Genomic DNA, 14946 nt, shown 5'->3' with positions numbered 1-14946 from the left:
GATTCTTGTATTCATGGTCCAGGATCAGAGAGAGGTTTAGCAGGTCATAATAGAGGAAACATCAGTCATATCTTTGGGAACTCTTGAGGGGATGGCTTCTTTCCAATCTCATCAGAAGAGATTTTGAATTTGAGACATTAGAGGTGGTTTCAGGTATGGTTCCCTGCACAGGCTCATTAGTGATTTCAGCAGGTTCTGGAGGGAGGTTATAGAGAGGGAGAATGAGCATAATATTCCTGGTTCAGCAGTAGACTGTTTAGAGCTTATGGTAATACCTGATTATTCAAGCAGTGATAGATTGGTTTTCTTGGCAGAGATAGACAATAACAAAGAGTCTGAGCAAGATGCCAACAATGGCACTCAAGAGTTTGACAAAGTCAGAGGTAATGTCACAGGTTGATAGCATTCAATTTTCTTTGCCATAAATGTGCATAAAGAAAGAAAAGCAGAAAGCTTGAAGTTAACTGTTAGACCTAGCTTGCATATGACCTGAACTTGTGATAAACTAGTGCTGTATTGTGTTCATACAGTTATGCTAGAGTCCACTTAGTGCATTCTGGTAGGTGAAGTGCTATCAAGGCTAAAGACAGGCAAGGCTTGAGAGAAGATAGTATGAGATAAACTTATAGCTCAAAGCTGAGTTACTATAGTGAGAGCTACACTACTTATATACTGTTAGCCTTGTAATAAATATAGCTACTACCTATTGTGCTGTTCTGTGCTACAATACTGATCCTGCCTGGTTGTCAGAGATAGGATAATAGGGTATTGTCTGTGAGTGAGACAACTAAGTACAATAGCATCTTGTCTGTTGTGTTTATCTAATCATCCCACACCCTCTAAAGAGGTGCTTAAGATAAGATAGATGCCTTGATAAGATAGAAAAAGAAAAAGAATATGAAAAAATCATAATATCATGGCTACTGTCTTGTTTGTGCTTAATCTCAGTCTAAATATCACATTCAGCACTGTTCTGACTGACAAACATCCTGATATGATCACACCTCTCTCAATGACATCTGTAACATCTCCAGAAGTGGTCTCACTGTTATAATTTTTCCTATTTTTTTTTTTTTTCTCTCAGAAATAACCCCTATCTTTGCTTAATCAGGGTGCTTGGACCAGTGCTTAGGACCATGAGAATGCTTAGCTCAGCACCAGTCAGTCACTCTCCTGCCACGATGCTGTGTGCTGTGAAGGGAGAGACAATGCTTCTTTTGTCCTCCAACTGCAGTGCAGCAGTAACAGCACAACAGCAAGACAACAGCTTTTGTGGAGAGTCTGGCAACAGCAGAGGCAACAGCTCTATGGCAGACAATATCTTTTGTGAACAGTTATTAATAACCAGATAACAGAACAGTATTTAAGTAGTTTAGTTCTTGCTGTAATACCTCAGTCTCAAACTAAAGTTTATTCTTCACCATCTTATCTCGAGCCATTCATAAAGCGTCTTGATCATATAAGCTGATATTGCATCAGTGAATTCTAACAGTATAACCCAAAGTGCAAGGTTCTGTTAGTCTATCACATGTTATCAGTCACATGGAGTTTGGGCCTAACAATTAGTTTGAGACTTCTCCTTCCCTTCCTCAAGCCCAATTGTGCTGAGGAACTGAATGCCCCCTGCCTTTAACCCTTCTGACCCAGACTTTACCCACAAGTTCTTTGAACTCTTGGCCTCTATCATAAGAATCTTGATTGGTCTATTGGTGATCATACAGCTATGCCATAGACACCAATCAATCGTAGCTTGGACAATCAGATACTATCACAAATTCCAACACATTTGAACTATTCTCAGAAATGTCACACCAGACCTCTCCCTCCACAACATCTCTGTCTCTGCCCAACAGTCCTTCTGACCTGCAGAAGGACTCAGCACTAAAGATGAGCCTGGGAGCCCATCTGAGGAACATTCTAAAGAAGAAGAGGAGCAGCATCAGTAGCACATGTATCCCCCACGACCCCCAACAGCAGTCGTCCAAAACTCTGGAAACTCTTGGGCTGCAGGGTTTCAATGACCCAGACCCAACACCCCCATCCCATCTCTCCAGCACAGCATTGCAGCAACCAGGACAACAACTCCCATCCCTAGCACTGACATTGGGCACCATGCTAGAGACTCCCTGGATGCCTCATAGATGGCTTGAGGAACCAGAAGTCCCAGGGGCTGTGGGTCCTGACACACTATATCAGTATGAAGCAGGAGCACTGAGGACAGAGATGACCCCTACTGGAACGATGACAGCAACGAGTGTCACTGGTGGTGAGCTGCTGCTGCTGAGGCCAACAGGATGGAGCACTGCCCAGTTGGTGGTAATACTAGCTGAGCAGAAAGCATATGAATGGTTCCAAGCAGAACATGATCAACCAGTTCTGTCATCCTGTTACAATTTTTCCTATTTTCTTTCTATTTCCTTTTCTTTTCCTCGAAAGTAACTCCTATCTTTGCTTAGTCAGGGCACTTGGGCCAGTGCTTATGACTGTGAGAACGCTTAGCTCAGCAACCCAGTCAGTCCTCATCCTATTGTGCTGCTGTGTGCTGTGAAGGGAGAGACAATACTCCTTTTGTCCTCCAACTGCAGTGCAGCAGTAACAGCACACAGCAGGACAATAGCTTTTGTGGAGAGACTGGCAATGGTAGGGGAAACAGCATAACAGCAAGACAACAGCTTTTGTAAATGGATATTTATAGCATGATAACAAAACAGTATTTAAGTAGCTTAGTTCTCGCTGTAATACCCTCATCTCGAACTAAAGTTTATCTTCACCAAACTACTCTCGAGCTCTTACTACTTGAGCCTTGATTCACTTCTGCCATTGACTCTGTGAACTCAGTCGGACATACCCAAAGTGCGAGATACCGAACTGTTTATCATGTGTTGATAGCCACATGAGACTTGGGCTTAACAATTAGTTTGAGACTTTTTCATTCTCTTTCTCAAGCCCAATTGTGCTGAGAAACTGAATGCCCCCTGCCCTTGATCCCTTCAACCCAAACTTTACCCATGAGTTCTTCAAACTCTTGGCATCTATTATAGGAATCTTGATTGGTCTTCTGGTGATCATACAGCTGTGCCATGGATGCCAATCGATCATAGCTTGGACAATCAGGCACTATCATGAATTCCAATGCATTCGAACCATCCTCTACAATGTCATGCCAGATCTCCTCCTCCACGACATCCCTGCCTCTGCCCGACAGTCTTTCCGACCCACCGAAGGAACTGACCCAGAAAGTGTCTCTGGGAGCTTGGCTCAAGGGCGTGCTAGGGAAGAAGAAGAGGAGCAGCATCGGCAGCATACATACCCTCTGCAACCCCTGACAGCAGTCGTCCAAAACCCTGACAACCCTTGGGCTGCAGGGTTTCGACGACCCAGACCTGACACCCCCGTCCTGTCCCCCCAGCACAGTATCGCAGCAACCAGATCAGCAACTCCTGCCTCTAGCACCAGCCTTGGGCGCCGTGCTAGAGACTCCCTGGATGCCTCACAGATGGCTCGAGAAACCAGCAGTTCCAGGGGCTACGGGTCCCAACACACCCCATCAATATGACACAGCAGCATTAACAGCAGAAATGACAACTACTGGCACAATGACAGCAATGAGCGCCACTGGTGGCGAACCGCTGCTGCCGAGGCTGACAGGCTGGAGCGCTGCCCAGCTGGCAGTAATACTAGCAGAACAGAGGGCATACAAATGGTACCAAGCAGAATGTGACCAGCCAGCCCCGTCATCATGGGTCCCTCGAGAGAGAACCTGGTACAATGTGCCTGAGACCTTCCTGAGTACAGGCAGGACCAGGCATGCATCGACAACGAGATCATGAGGGAGAATGCCCTCCTTGGGAGGTACCTCCAGGCACAAGCAGCAGAGGAGCATAGAAGAGGCGAGGGAGGTAGTAGGACCACAACCATCATCGGAATCACCACGCCTGACTCGCCTTTCAGGGAACCTGCCACTCCCATCGGTGAGTCTGACCCCTAGGCCAACTACCAAGAAGAGACCCAGCCCCACCTCGATGACAACCGCCCGCTATCTTACGGGACTGATACCATTGCAGAGATGGAGGACATCCCAGTCCGGGGAGATGGGATTTCAGCTGAGAGAGGCACCATCGGGGGAGACGACGAGGGTATCAACCCCACTGGCGACCTCAAGAGGTTCCTCGATGGGGCCTTTGTGGCCCTTTTCCTCAACCCGAAGTTTTACAGAAACTTCTGCTGGTATCACAGAGCAATGGTGCTGAGAACAACAAGTGTCAAGGAGCCACCAGAGCAGCCCGAGTGACAGTCTGATCCTTGCTCCGGACCCAGTGACACTGGACCCAGCATGCAGCCCCAGTCCGACCGAACCGGCAGTCTATGACCTGCCTGGCAGTTCCCTCCCTGAGGACAAGGAGGGAACTGACATGGACGACAAGGCCAAGGAGGCAGATCTTTGCCAGAGGGGCAGGGATCTGCTCTCTAGCTGGACAGAGAAATTCAAACCCATGACAGATAAAGAATTACGATGGGAAGCATGCAAAGTGAGGGAGAAGGAGTTCACTCGGTTATACTAAGAGCAGGTAGCCGAGCTATAGAAGGACGATCTTTGGCTAAGATCGTCCTTAGGACAAAGGTATACCTTTGTGGACTTTATTGAAAAAGACGAGATTTTACAGTATGCGGCCACTGAGCGGGCCATTTTTAATTTTAATCAAAGATACTCACATTATCAGATGGGACCATTGCCGCCATACAAGCTGAAATATAGCAGAAGAATGGCACCAAGAATATGGACACCGAGTGTCATGCCGAGCAAAATGGCAGACACAGCACCATCGATCTGAATAGCATCCTCCTGATACTCATTCGCCATGTCCGCTGTTCATAGTATGGCATCTTGGCTTACCAGAAGCCAACTACAGGCAGCCTAGCACCATCCTGAATCATGGAGGCTGCCGCCATTTCCATGGCCCTTCGCCAGGCAGCCACCTCCAGATGAGGCTGAAGGCAGTGAGGCCCCAGTACCAGAGCCGCCTCCCCCAACTGAAGATGACCCTGAGGCACTTGCTCAGGGCTGGACTATTAGGAATGGGAGGATTGTGCGAAAGGAAGCCCCAAAGCTGGGAAGTCCCATTGCTGACGATAGATCTCTTTATTCATTCCCAGGGCCTCCAAAGGGATGGACACAGCCACCCCATAGCGGACTCCCAAACCCGATGCCTGCCCTCGATGCTACTGCCCAAATTCTCTAAGTCAAACCAATTCTTTGCGTGGAACCCTGCCCCTTCCGAGGGGCATCTGATGACATAAACCACTTCCTGGTTGACTGCGACCAATACTTCCAAGTATTTGCCCCGTACTTCCTCGCCAACATGTACAAGGTAACATTTGCCATCACCCACATGGCAGACAAGGCCAAAGTGTGGTGGGTCTTAATTGCTCCCACTTTCTGGTCTACCACCAGGGACCATCATTGATACCCCGCATGATCAGTATTCAAACAAATGATTAGGGACAAATTCACGGACCCTGTGGTCCAGGAAGTCCATAAACAGAAGATAAAGGAATTCAAGATGGCCGGAAAGCCGGCCATGGATTATTTTGACGAATTAAAACAACTCGGCACACTTGCCAGGGTTCAAGAAGATGTTGCTGACACTGGACGCATGGTCGAATATATGAAAATAGGATTACCATCCCATTATCTCATAACCATCTCTAATATTGGCAGGGATATCCCCATTGGTTATGATGAATGGAAGAGTTGGATCATCATCATGTACAAGGAACAACAATGGCAGAAGGCAGAGGCCACCACCCTGGCCTATGGACATCGAAGCCAAGGATAGGGGCAGGGACAGGGCTCAAAGCCCTTTACCCCTGGAACGACCATATCCGCCAAGCCCAGGAGCTCGACCTCAACTTCTTATGGAACGAAGCAAACCGGTACAGGCACGACATATACCGGAATGGGTCAGCCAATGGATGTGGACTGCCTCAAGAAGGGGGGGAAGTGTTTCAATTGTGGCCAGAAGGGCCACATGGCACAAAACTGCCCTCAAAAGAAGAACAAGCGCACCAGAGAAGAGATTCGAGCACAGATCGCTGAGTTGATGAAGGAAGATGAAGACCTTGGGAATGAAGAGAAACCCGAGGAGGTAAAAGACAGGGCCGAGCAATAAGTGATTCGATTGCCTCAGCTAAGGACAAGAGTAATGGGTCCCCTTCTGCTGGACAGACTAACATTTCTCCCTCTGTAGTATTACCACCTATGTTATGTGTGCATTCGAATATACCCAACTCTATTACTCAGAACCCAGAATCACCCAAAGAACCAACTCCAATAACTCAAGTGCCGACAAAGGGCCGAAGAGGGGCAGAGAGCCCCAAAGGTGCATCCTCATCAAAAATTTATCAAGCTAAAAAAATAATACAGACTCAATCGCCTTCAGGCCAAACAAGGGTAAAGAACCCTGCAACATGGCTTAAGCCATTTGACACCGAATGGACCTGGCGGGCCATTTGAGATGCCAAGAATGAAGAAGCAGTGAAGGCCATACTTAAAAACTGAGTACACAAGACCCGAGCCAAGGAAGTGATCGACAAGATGATTACCAGGATGAAGGCTGCAGAAAGATGTCAAGCCCTGGAATGGTTGGATGAATTACATGGACCATGGAAATTCATTCGACGAACCAAACTTTCAGGGTGTGACTTATTAACCAAGGCCCAGATCGAGATGTTAACATCCCGATCAACCCATGTGGTTACCACCTTGATTGACAGTGGTTGCACAGGGAGTAGTATCAATCGAGCTTTTGTCAACAAGCACAAATTACCTACTAAAGCAACAGCTGCCCCCATTCCCGTCTATAATGCAGACAGAACCAAGAATCAAGCCAGGTCGATTACTGAATATGTTGAGCTTCAGCTCACCATCGGTGATCATTCAGAAAGAATCGACTTGGCAGTAACAGATCTCGGAACCAAAGAAATCTTCCTCAGACATGACTGGCTGATCAGACACAATCTGCTAATCAATTGGAAAACCAGACGCATCATTTTTGCTCGATGTCATTGCCGAAAAACCCCATTCGAATTACCAGACACAGACCCTGAAGATCGGTGGGATGAGGAAATGGAAGATGGTGAAACAATCCTTGCCATTGATCTCCAAAGGGCCATTAACATCCAAGCTACACACCATGCTAATGACCTAGCAGCAAGGGCAAATGTGGAAAAGGAGGAGAAAACATTCGAGGAAATGGTACCCACATGGGCCTATGATTTTTGGGATTTATTCGAAAAAGAAAGTTTCGATGAACTACCCGGTACCAAACCCTGAGACCACGCCATCGAATTAACTCCAAACGCCAACGCCAACCTAGATTGCAAGTGTTATCCACTCAGCAATAATGAACAACAGGAACTGGATAGATTTTTGGAAGAAAACTTGTCCAGTGGAAGGATTCGGCCATCAAAGTCACCGATGGCATCACCCTTCTTTTTCATCAAAAAGAAGGATGGAAAACTCTGACCAGTATAAGATTATCGAAAACTAAACAAAATGACGATCAAAAATTGTTATCCACTTCCTTTAATCATGGAATTAATGGACAAACTTCAGGGTGCCAAATATTACACCAAATTGGATGTCCAATGGGGGTACAACAACATACATATCAAAGAAGGTGATGAATAGAAGGCCGCTTTTCGAACCAACCGTGGCTTGTTCAAGCTGATGGTTATGTTCTTCAGACTCACCAATTCACCAGCCACCTTCCAATGGATGATGAATGACATATTCAAAGATCTCATAGCAACAGGGAAGGTGACAATCTACTTGGATGACATTCTCATTATGACCAAAACCAAGGAGGAACACCGAAGGATAGTATGACAAGTACTATCCTTGATGAGGAAACACCAGTTGTTCCTCAAGGCCGAGAAATGCAAGTTCAAAGTATTGGAAACCGAATACCTTGGAGTCATTATCAGTGAAGGAAGCATTCGGATGGATACTATCAAAATAGCGGGAGTAACCGAATGGCCAGAACCAACCAAGAAGAAGGAACTACAATCCTTCTTAAGGTTCACAAACTTTTACTGATGGTTCATTCAGGACTATAGTAAAATAGTCCACCCAATGACATAATTAACTGGAAATTCCCCATGGACCTAGGGAATTTCCCAATGGGAGGCATTTAACAGACTAAAATGCCGCCTGGCCAAAGACATAATCTTGGCAATCCCTAGCCAAGATGGAAAGTTCCGAGTGGAGGCCGACTCAAGCGAAGGAGCAATCGGAGCCATACTATCACAGGAACAGGATAACAAATGGAGACCTGTTGCATTCATGTCAAAAGCATTAACAGTGACAGAACGCAATTATGAAATATATGATAAGGAACTCCTCGCCATAATGCTTGCACTTGCCGAGTGGCGGCATTATCTCATTGGAGCAGTCCAGACTTTCGAGATCTGGACAGATCACCAGAACCTTCGGTACTTCCGACAACCTCAAAAGCTTAATCGCAGACAAGCTCAATGGGTCACAGAACTATCAGAATACAAATACACTCTCCATCACAAGGCCGGTGTAGCAAACAAGAAGGCCGATTTCCTCAGCCACAGGGCAGATCATAATCAAGGAGGAGACAACAACAAGGAGGTCGTATTACTGCGACCGGAACACTTCCATGCAATGATTATGCCCACAGAAGAAGAGATGCACGAATGCATCAAGAGTGCCACCCAAGATCCCCACAAGTGGGATCAAAGAATAGCCCCATCACTCAACCATGAGCATGGGCTGAAGAAGGAAGGGGGATTGATCTATTATGACAGACGGATCTACATCCTCAGGGATCAAAAACTTCGTGGTGACATCATCACCACATGTCATGATCACGCAACAGCTGGACATCCTGGCATTGCAAAAACAAAGGAGCTTGTACTAAGGGAATACTAGTGGCCCAGGATGGACCATGATATCACCCAATATGTCAAAGCTTGTGAAGTTTGCCAACGAGACAAGACTTCAACACAACCCAGAGCCGCACCGCTCCACCCAAATGAGGTCCCTTCATCACCATGGACCCACATTTCGGTGGATATGATAACCAGACTTCCCAAAAGTGACGGCTATGACACTATCATTGTTATCATCGATCGCTTCTCAAAGGCAATCATTCCGATCACCTGTTCCACAGAATTGACATCCGAAGGATGGGCAAGGATACTACGAGACGAGGTCTATGCAAAATATGGCATGCCTCAGATAGTAATTTCTGACAGGGGACCACAATTCGTCTCTAAATTCTTGGACAACTTGTACTGATTGCTCAACATCAAAAGAAATGCCTCTATGGCATATCACCTCCAGACCAACAGCCAAACAGAATGGGCCAACCAGGAAATTGAAAAGTACCTATGACTTTTCATCAGTTATCGGCAAGATGATTGGACGGAATGGCTAGCTTTAGCAGCATTCCAACACAACAACAGGACCCACTCTGCAATGGGCAAAACACCGTTCTTTGTAAACTATGGAAGGAACCCACCAGTTGTGCAAACTGGGTGGGCCCATATGACAACACCAGCTTCAACGGACTTTGCAATGACAATGACAAAGATCCATGAAGAGACCAAAGCCACTTTATCAATGAAAAAGCAATATGACAAACACAAACGACCAGCTCACAAATACTCAGTCAATGACAGAGTATGGTTGGACACCATGAACCTTCATCTGCCAAAGCCAAAACAAAAATTAGCAGATAAACAAACTGGTCCATTCAAAGTCCTTGCTAAAATTGGCGAATCCACATACAAGTTGCAGCTCCCAGCAATCTGGAAAATTCATAATGTTTTTAACGAAACATTGCTGACACCATACGTGGCACCAGCCTTCCCAAACCAAGAACGGCTGCCTCCATCTCCACCAGAACTCATCGATGACAAAGAACACTACAAAGTCGATGAGGTACTAAACCACAAAACACACAAGGTGAAAGCACGAGGTGGAGGCATGAAAACAACTGTTGACTATCTGGTCAGTTGGAAAGGATATGGCCCAGAATCAAACCAATGGGTCAATGAAAAACACATGAATATGAACGACACCATACAGGACTATGAACACAGGATCAACATATTAGACATGAAGGGTGCCAATTCCATGCGATCTGCCAACGACGGGGGAATGTTACAAGAGGACAATGAAGATGGCTCTGCAATGGACAACACAAAAATGGTGGGGACATACAGTGAAGAGCAATGTACCACCAGCAGTCCAGCAGATCAGCCACCTCCTTCCAAAGGGGGGGGGGGAGTCTACCCTAACTTAACCATCGGGACGATGGTCTTAAGGAGGGGGTAATGTTACGATTTTTCCTATTTTCTTTCTATTTCCTTTTCTTTTCCTCGAAAGTAACCCCTATCTTTGCTTAGTCAGGGTGCTTGGGCCAGCGCTTATGACTATGGGAACGCTTAGCTCAGCAACCCAGTCAGTCCTCATTCTACTGCGCTGCTGTGTGCTGTGAAGAGAGAGACAATACTCCTTTTGTCCTCCAACTGCGGTGCAGCAGTAACAGCACACAGCAGGACAATAGCTTTTGTGGAGAGACTGGCAATGGTAGGGGAAACAGCATAACAGCAAGACAACAGCTTTTGTGAATGGATATTTATAGCACAATAACAAAACAGTATTTAAGTAGCTTAGTTCTCGCTGTAATACCCTCATCTCGAACTAAAGTTTATCTTCACCAAACTACTCTCGAGCTCTTACTACTTGAGCCTTGATTCACTTCCGTCATTGACTCTGTGAACTCAGTCGGACATACCCGAAGTGCAAGGTACTGAACTGTTTATCACATGTTGATAACCACATGAGACTTGGGCTTAACACATCCCAGGTCCCTCGAGAGAGAACCCAGTATGACATGTCCAAGACCTTCCTCAGTACAGGCAGGATCAAGCACATATTAACAACAAGATTACCAGGGAGAACACTCTCTTTGGAAGGTATCTTCAGGCACAAGCAGCAGAGAAGTGCAAAAGAGGTGAGAGAGGTAGCCAAACAACAACCTATATCAGAACCACCACCCCTGACTTGCCTTTCAGAGAACCTACCACTCCTGCCACTGAGTCCAACCTCTGGGCAGACTACAGGAAAGAAGAGGCCTAGCTCCACCTCAATGACAACTGCCCACTATCTTATGGGACCAATACCATTGCAGAGATGGAGGATATCCCAATCCAGGGAGATAGAATTCCAGCCAAGAGAGGTACCATCAGAGGAGATGATGAGAGTATCAACCCCACCAGTGACCTCAAGAAGTTCCTTGATGGAAACTTTATGGCCCTTTTCCTCAACCCAAAGTTTTACAGAAACTTCTGCTGGTATCGCAGAGCAATAGCACTGAGAGCAGCAACAAGCATCAAGGAGCCACCAGAGCAGCCTGAGTGACAGTCTGCTCCTTGTCTCAGACCCAGTGATGCCGGACCCAGTATGCAGCCCTAGCCTGATCAAGCCAGTGGTCTACAATCCACCTGGCAGTTCCCTCCTTGAGAACAAGAGGACAACTGACATGGACAATGAGGCCAAGGAGGTGGACCTCAGCAGGGAGGGCAGGGCTCTGCTCTCTAGCTGGAAAAAAGAATTCAAGCTGCTGACAGAAGAAGAATTGCAATGGGAGGCATGCAAAGCATGTGAAGAGGAATTTCTTTGGCTGTACTAGGAGCAGGTAGCCAAATTATGGAAGGACAATCTCTGATTGAGATTGTCCTTAGGACAAAGATATATTTTTGCTGATTTCATTGAAAAAAAGGAAATTTTACAGTATGCAGCCACTGAGCAGGCCATTTTTAATTTCAATCAAAGATATTCACATTATCAGATGGGACCATTACCACTATACAAGCCGAAATATGGTGGAAGAATGGCATTCAGAATGTGGATGCTGAGTGTAATGTCATCTAAAATGGCAGACACAGCATCATCAATCTGAATGACATCCTCTCAATATTTGTTCGCCATGTCGGCCATCCACAGCATGGCATCTTGGCTTGCTAGGAGCCAACCACAGGCAGACTTGCAACACCCTGGCTTATGGAGACTGCCACCCTTTCCATGACCATTTGCCGGACAGCCACCTCCAGACGAAGCTGAAGGCAGTGGAGAAAATGTGCCTGAAGTGCCTCCCCCAACAGAGGATGACCCTGAAGCACTTGCTCAGGGCTAGACCATTAGAAATGAGAAAATTGTGTGAAAGGAAGCCCCGAAACCAAAAAGTCCTGTTGCTGACAATGGGTCTCTTCATTCATTCCCAGGACCTCCAAGTGGATGGGCACAACTGCCTCATAGCAGACTCCCAAACCTGATGCCCACTCTTGATGCTGGTGCCCAGATTCTCCAAGTAAAACCAATTCTCTGTGCTAAACCCCACCTCTTTTGAGGAGCATCCGATGACATTAATCACTTCCTGGTCGACTGTGACCAATACTTCCAGGTTTTTGCCCCATACTTTCTTGCCAACATATACAAGGTGATCTTTGCTGTCACCCACATAGTGGACAAGGCCAAAATATGGTGGATTTTGATCACCCCCATGTTCTGGTCTACTACCAGAGACCATCACCGATATCCTGCATGGCCAGTCTTCAAACAGATGATCAGGGACAAATTCATGGACCCCATCATTCAGGAAGTCCACAAACAAAAAATAAAGAAGTTCAAAATGGCTGAAAAACTGGCCATAGAGTATTTCAATGAGTTAAAATGACTCGGCACACTTGCCAGGGTCTAAGAAGACACTGCCAACACCAGACGAATGGTCAAATATATAAAAATGGGATTACCACCCCATTACCTCATAACCATTTCAGATATTGGCTGAGACATTTCCATAGGCTACAATGAATGGAAGAGCTGAATTATCACCATATACAAGGAATGGCAATGACAGAAGGCAGAAGTGACTATCTTGGCCTATAGCCATCAAAGTCAGGGACAGAGCCCAAAGCCCTCCACCTCCGGTGTGACCATATCCACCAAGCCCAGTGGCTTGATTCCAACTTCTTATGGCATGAAGCAAACCAGTACAGGCACAACATATATCGGAATGGGTCAGCCAATGGATGTGGATCACCTCAAGAAGGAGGGGAAGTGTTTCAACTATGGCCAAAAGAGCCACATGGCACAAAACTGTCCACAGAAGAAGAACAAGTACATACAAGAAGACATTCAGGCACAGATTGCTGAATTAATGAAGGAGGATGAAGGCCTCAAGCAAGATGATAAGCCCGAGGAGGGAAAAGATCAGGCCAAGCAGTAAGTGATTCCACTGACTTGGCCAAAGACTTAAGCAAAGTGTCACAATTATTTGCTGGACAAACTGACTCTGTAGTTACCTTACCTATGACTAAATTATGCATGCATTCAAATATACCTGACATTATCACTCATGACATGAAATCACCCAAAGGACTTATTTCAGAAACTCAATCACCAAAGGAAGGCTGAAGAGAGGCAGAGAGCCCCAAAGATACATCACCCCTAAAAGTTCACCAAACTAAAACTTTAGAACGAACTCAATCAGCCAATGCCTGAACAGGAGTAGAGAACCCCACTAGTTGGCTCCAGCCATTTGGCATCAAATGGACTTGGCAAGCCATCAAGGACATAAAAAATGAAGCAATGGCAGAAGCTATACTCAAGAACTGGGTCCATAAGACCTGGATTGAGGAAGTGATCGATGATATGATCACAGGAATGCGAGAAGCAGAAAGGTGTCGAGCCTTGGAGTGGCTTGATGAACTGCATGAACTATGAAGATTTTTCCAACGAACTAAAACATCAGGAAGAGACCTATTAACTGAAGCCTGAATTGAAACCCTCACTTCTCAAAGCACTCACAAGGTCACTGCATTAATTGATAGCAGATGCACTGGAAGCTCTATCAATCAGGCTTTTATCAACAAGCATGATCTTCTGACATGAGCCACAGCAGCACCAATTCCTGTCTACAATGCGGACAGAACAAAGAATCAAATCAGTTCGATCACCAAATATGTTGAGCTCAGGCTCACCATCAGGGATCATTTCAAATGAATTGACCTGGTAGTAACTGACTTGGGGACCAAGGAAATATTCCTTAGACATGATTGGTTAATCTGACATAATCCACTCATTAATTGAAAGACTGGACGCCTCATTTTTGCAAGATGCCGATGCTGAAAAACCCCTTTCAAACTACTGGATAATGACCCTGAAGATCGGTGGGATGAAGAGATGGAAGACGGTGAAACAATTCTCACTGTTGATCTACAAAAGGCTATTAACATTCAAGCCATTCACCATGCTAATGACCTAGCAGCAAAAGCTAATGCCAGAAAAGAAGAAAGGACATTTGAGGAAATGGTACCCCATTAGATACGCAATTATCGGGATTTATTCAAAAAAGAAAGTTTCGATGAACTCCCTGATGTGAAATCATGGGACCATGCAATTGAACTAATCCCAAATGCAAATGCCAACCTAGATTGCAAGTACTATCCACTGGACAATAACGAACAATAAGAGCTGGACAAGTTTTTAGAAGAAAACTTATATAGTGGAAGGATCCGACCATCAAAGTCACCGATGGCATCCCCTTTCTTTTTTGTCAAAAAGAAGGACAGGAAACTTCAACCAGTGCAGGATTATCAGAAGCTCAACAAAATGATGATCAAGAACCGCTATCCACTTCCATTGATCGCAGAACTAATGGACAAACTCCAGGGTGCAAAATACTATACCAAACTAGATGTTCGGTGGGGATACAACAACATGCATATCAAAGAAGGCAATGAGTGGAAGGCTGCTTTTCGAACTAACCACGGTTTGTTTAAACTGATGGTTATGTTCTTCAGACTCACCAATTCACCAGCCACCTTTCAGTGGATGATGAATGATAT

The sequence above is a fragment of the Guyanagaster necrorhizus genome (assembly GCF_019112545.1).
Source record: "Guyanagaster necrorhizus MCA 3950 unplaced genomic scaffold BT62scaffold_27, whole genome shotgun sequence".
In the NCBI taxonomy this organism is placed as follows: domain Eukaryota; kingdom Fungi; phylum Basidiomycota; class Agaricomycetes; order Agaricales; family Physalacriaceae; genus Guyanagaster; species Guyanagaster necrorhizus.
The sequence above is the reverse complement of the archived record's forward strand: the minus strand, read 5'-3'. Positions refer to the sequence as shown.